Below are 6,000 nucleotides of genomic sequence, written 5' to 3' on the forward strand. Positions count from 1 at the left end.
CAAGTCCCTCCTTGGGTGACTGTAAGCATGTCTAAAGTCACCTGATTTTGAATCACTGCTTTTCTCATTCGTATTTGCTCTTCATTTAAAGCTTGGATTGCCGTTGCGTGATTGCCTTTGCCTTGGATTGCCTTTGTGTGTTTCATGAAGTTAGAGCTTCTACTTTAATCTTAGTATCTGTTGTTCCTATAGATGGTACAAACAAGGCAGCTATGTAATCATACCATTGAAACACAGACCTTGCCCACCGCACATGTAAATAAGGCAAATTTACTAGAGCTTGTTGTAAGCATGGCTTAATACATCCATGAGCAAAGGCAAATCCTAAAGTGCAGTGGCCGACCCAACCAACTGGAAGCCAAGGCCATAAATTCGATTCACACAGTCATTGGGTGCCTTTAGGGGTCACCCATCAGATCCCAGGGTTGTTCCTCCAGTCTGAGACAGGCCAGCAAGCTGGTAAATCTGGGTGATAGGTGACCTCTAATATTTGTTCACATTGTTCTGGGGACAAGTATCCACATATTTTAATTATTTTGAATCTATGGGATAGTCCCAAATCCAATATTCTGTTCGCTTTGCTCCCCACAGATAGGGGCAGGGACAATAGTCTGGCCTTTTTCTGAAGTCATTCAAAAATATTCATCCCATATCTGGTAAAATTGTTCAAAGTACCTGGTGAATTGGCCCTTTTTACAGGCCATAGAATTCTTATCTTTTTTATTTTTTAAGTGTAGGCTTTTGTTACTTCTGTAAAGCTTGCATTTACTTCAGATGTCGCCCCATGACCTTGATCAATCAGATTAGAGTCCAGTTTACACCAAGAAAGAAGTGACAGATTGTGAGTTACCGAAGAAAGAAACATTTCTTGTTGTTGTCTCAAAAAGGAACAGAGGGGGCAAAAGCCCCCTCTGCAGAGAGGAGACACCCACCAAGGAAGTCCATCCATTACTGACAAAGGCATGGCCCCACAAACCCAACAGTTAGAAGTGTTATGGAAGTTCGCATATGAGTGGGCCCAGGACAGGAACACATTATCCTGCGTTTGCAGTCCCGGTAGGGTCGTCATGCCAATCAGGAACAGCAGAATCATTCTGTAGTGGTTCCATCCTGGATCTGTAGTCATCAACAGAAGATGAGTCGGGTCTTCAGGGGTTCCTCTGGGTTAGTATGGGTGGTCCAGTGTCCTTTTCCTCCGCTGCTGTCGTGAGCTGAGTGTGGTGAATCCAGGGAGTGATTTAACTGCAACTTTAACTGCAGTGGGAGTGGTTAGTACAGTAGTGTATAGCCCTCTCCAGGTGGGAGATAACGTCTGCCGTTTCCAATCCTTTACCCATGCTAAATCTCCCGGTGAGTATGGGTGTATAGTAGTACCTAAAGAAAAGGGAATTCTTTCTTGAACATAAGCGGTGATATCATAGATTACCTTCCCCAACTGTGCCAGTTGCCAGCACACCTCCACCCCTCCTCTTTGTGATAAATTTCCCTTTAGCTCCCGAATAAGTGGGGAAGGCCTCCCAAACATTCTCTCATAGGGAGAATACCTGTGTGACCAGGGGGTCATTCTGATCCTCATTAACACAATGGCAGCACATCCATCCAGGAGGCGCCAGTTTCTTGCACCTATTTTGCCAAAGTCACCTTGATGGTCCAATTCATTCTCTCAACCATTCCTAAGCTTTGTGGCCTATACACTGTAGGTAGTTTCCATTTAATATTTACTGCTTTGCAGACCAGTTGGAGCAATTCAGCCACAAATGCGGGCCCATTATCTGATCCTATACTCAGAGGGAACCCAAACCTAGGAATATCTCTCAGCAAGAATCGGGCCACTTCCTTCCCTTTTTCAGTCTTGGTGGGGTAAGCTTCTACCCATCCCGTAAAAGTACATATCATCACCAGCAAATATTTGTATCCTCAGCATGGCTTTACCTCAGTGAAGTCCACTTCTAGATGTTCAAATGGAGCGGTCCCCTCAATTGTATTCCAGTTGGCGCTGTCTCCTTTGGGGCTGGGTTATTCTTGGCCCAGGTTATGCATCGGCGGCTTGCATCTACACACAAGGCTGTTAGACATGGTATGACAAAATAGAGCACTAAAATCTCACAAGTCTTTGTTTTTCCTAAATGGGTGGATTGATGGAAATCTGCAACCAGTTGAAATGCCAACCTAGAGGGGACGAAGAGTCTCCCATCTGAGAATTCCCACCATCCGTCCTCCCGCAGTGCTCCTTGCTCAGTTTGTGCCCAGGTGGTTTCCTCCTTGTCATAGACTGGGACTGCTTGGGCACTTAGTAGGCTGGACACCACAGGTGTTACCGTAAGTTTGGTTGTTATATTGTCTTGGGCGGCTGCTTGCTGTGCCAGTCGGTCAGCCAGATGGTTCCCTTTCGGCTAAGGTGTGTTCACCCTCTGGTGGTCTCACCAGAGGTACATTACTGCCACTGCAGCAGGTTCCCATACTGCTTCCAACAGCAGCAGAAGTTCCTCTTTATTTTTCTTATTTCTTTGCCAGTTGTAGTTAATAGCTCCCCTTTCTTTATATATGGCCTCCTGTACTTGTAAGGTAGCAAAGGCATACCATAAATCACACTTTACTCCTAACCCCCAAACTTGTCAACCCATCTTTAGAATGGATCCAGAGCCTAGGTCTGCTGCCCCTGATCCATTATATCTACTAAACCTGCCCAGAGCCCGAAAGCTTCTTTCATACTCTTGATTCTATTGCAGTCTGCTGCCAAATTCACCTTTGTTTTTATATTATTCTAATATAAGTAAAATATATTTATAGAACAAGAAATATTTTGTTTTATATCCTATATATTTGTTTTATAAAATTTAAAATTATATTTTGTATTGTAACTCAGCATGTAACAGCCTGAGTTACATGCTAGCGTTTCCTTGGGGGCTGTAATTGTAGGGAAGTAGGAACAACTGTCCTTTCCATCATAGGGGCTTCCCTCATAGCTCAGTTGGTAAAGAATCCACCTGCAATGCAGGAGACCCCAGTTTGATTCCTGGGTTGGGAAGATCCACTGGAAAAGAAATAGGCTACCCACTTCAATATTCTTGGGCTTCCCTGTGGCTCAGATGGTAAAGAATCTGCCTGCAATGCAGGAGACCTGGATTTGATCCCTGGGTTGGGAAGATCCCCTGGAGAAGGGAACAGGTACCCACTCTAGCACTCTGGCCTGGAGAGTTCCATGGACTGTAGAGTCCATCGAGTCAGACACAACAGAGTCACTTCCACTTTCAAGAACAAGGGTAGAGGAAGGAAGGAGGGAAGCAAATACAAGGTGGCATGTTATCCAGATTATTACAGCTTCAAAACATAGTTTATTTCTTAGAGAAACTATGTCAAGGTACTGTATCTTGCAACAACCAAGAGATAACAGTGGAGAGGAGATTTTTGTCTGCAAACTCTTTCCAATCTGCCATCTTATTTTGGTCCAAATTTGTCCAATGGCTCATGCCACCCTTGAACTCTTGAGGTATGTCACCTGGAGCCTCTAGACAGGAGGCTAGAGGAAAATTTTCACTGGAAAATCCAGAGCTTCCACAGTTAGGTAGGAACTGTCCTAGAGCCCACAGCCCAATCCCTGCCCACATCCACCTTGGAGGTCTCCCCAGTCCCTGCCCTAAAAGGCCGGAAGCAAGTGGCACAGGCTTTAAGATCACAGGAATAATTCAGCATTCCCATGGGTCACATTATTGAGAAAGTCAGCAATAGCCTGAAGCCTGGGACACAGAGGGTTGAGTGTATCCGTGGAGGTATAGAGCTAGAAGACAGTTTTACTCCCCGAGTGGACTCTCAACACAAGAATTGGCTTGGGCCCTGAGTGCTTCAGCTCTTAATTGATGCAGCTTTTTCAATTCACGTATGCCTAGCTGTTTCACCAAACTATCAGAACACAGGTTGGAGTGAGGTTGGTTACACCACTGCCCTGTGTTCTGAGAACGAGGTATGACCTTGGTCCCATTTGGAGCCCTCCCCCCTTTTTCTGGCCGTGCTGCAGAGCACCTGGGATCTTACTTCCATAACCTGGGATCAAACCCTCACCCCCTGCACTGGAAGTGCAGGGTCTTAACCACTGGACAGCCAGGGAAGACCCTGGAGGCCCTCCTTTTTGATGATTTCCTTCTCAACGGCCCCACGGCAGTGTCCTGCAACGTAACCTCAGTCTGCCCGCTGCTGCTGCTGCCAAGTCCCTTCAGTCGTGTCCAACCCTGTGCGACCCCATAGACGGCAGCCCACCGGGCTCCCCCATCCCTGGGATTCTCCAGGCAAGAACACTGGAGTGGGCAGTCTGCCCACTAGGCATGACCTATATCTTCATCATTCAATGAAGTAGAGCTAAAATATGGGCCTTTTTTCCCCAGAAGTCTTCTCCAACACTTAGGTAAACCCTGAGTACATCAAGGAATCCAGCCCAAAACCATTCCAGCCAGAAAGGTGAACAGTTATCTTTGGAGGAAGGGTAACACCTACTCAACCGTTAGAACAGCACCTGAGCCCAAAGAGTCCAGACTAGCTGAAATGATCGTTTGACCAAGCTCTTGATATATATTGTCAAATTGAGGGGTACAGGCATTTTATTACAACCTCAGATTTTTCTGGCAATGGGTTAGCTAAGGATCTGACCCAGGTCCTTAACAGTGTGAAAGCCTGTAATCCTACAACTCACCTTGAGTTTCTCAGGTAACTATCAAAGGTTGTTTAGAGTCACATCAGGGCAGAGGACAAGAACTGCCTGCCACTCATGCACCATCCCCAGATAACGAGCAAATACAAAAGCCACATTCAGCTGCTTGGAACAGTCACTTGCAGCAGCCATTGGCCCAGTTTTCCTCCTTCCTGTCACCTCCCATTTCCACACCAGCCTCAGTCACTCTTTCTAGCCCTATTTTTAGCTCTGTTTTCAGCACTTGCCTCATAAGTGTAAGTGAATCAGTTGGGGTATAAGGGACAAACAGCCTTCTAGATGGTAAACATGTAATGTTTCCACATTTTCTCCCCAGATTCTCAGGGGAATGAAGTTTTAAAGTCACATATTCTAATTTTTTTTCACATATTCTAATTTATGAGTTGGTTATGTGACTGTTCCTGTTTAATGTAAGATATGTTAGGAATCAAGAAAGCATAAACGTAAACTGTTCCCTGAGTATTTACATACCAGGCTGTGGTGTGGAAGGAAGCAAGAAGCTTAGGGGAAATAAAAGAAAAGAAGGAATATCCTTTTGCAGTTCATGAGCATGATGATTGGGTGTTCACGCTGCTGCGTGACAAGTGACTCCCTCTAAACCTTGTTACGACATCGGCACATTACCTGTCTGATGTAAAAAAAAAAAAAAAAAGAAAAGAAAAGAAGGAATAGTATCAGACTTCCCTGGTGGTAGAGTAGGTAGCACTCCACCTACCAATGCAGGGGACGGGGTTTGATTCCTGGTCTGGGAAGATTTCACTTGCTGCAGAGCAACTAAGCCCATATACCACAAGTACTGAGGCCACATGCCACAACTACTGAGTCAGCGCACCTACAACCCATGCTCCGCAACAAGAGAAATCTCCAAAATGAGAAGGCTGTGCACTGCAGTGAAGAGTAGTCCCCGCTCATTGCAACTAGAGAAAGCCCACACACAGCAACAAGGACCTACTGCAGCCATAAATAAGTTAACTAATTTAATTAAATTTGTTAAAAAAGAAGGAATAGCATCAAGGGTGCAGGCCACATTTGTTCACACAAACAGTATTTATATTTACCCACGCTTAACTGCAGACTAGGGAAAGGAATGTTACTTTTAAAAAGTAACAAAAATATATTTTGTGATATACGAACAGTTCCCCTTTCTAATCTATTCTCAAGCTTAAAGTTGAAAATCATCTGAAATTATCACCCGTCCATTTTCATTTGCACCTAGTTTCCTCTTCTCAACCTCTCAGAAACCTGTGCCATTCACAGGATTGATATTTACACATAGGATGTGTGAACCATTGAGTGGT

The 6,000-nt window shown here is 44.9% G+C and overlaps 1 non-coding gene across 1 annotated transcript; it reads left to right on the forward strand.

Moving 5' to 3' along the window:
• Window positions 1-5,231: 5,231 nt before the first annotated feature.
• On the forward strand, window positions 5,232-5,336 carry LOC136156494 (small nucleolar RNA U13). The gene has a single exon (XR_010661036.1). It is a non-coding gene; the product is annotated as a small nucleolar RNA U13 (small nucleolar RNA).
• The last annotated feature ends 664 nt before the right edge of the window (window positions 5,337-6,000 follow it).

The sequence above is a fragment of the Muntiacus reevesi genome, chromosome 1, assembly GCF_963930625.1.
Source record: "Muntiacus reevesi chromosome 1, mMunRee1.1, whole genome shotgun sequence".
In the NCBI taxonomy this organism is placed as follows: Eukaryota; Metazoa; Chordata; class Mammalia; order Artiodactyla; family Cervidae; genus Muntiacus; species Muntiacus reevesi.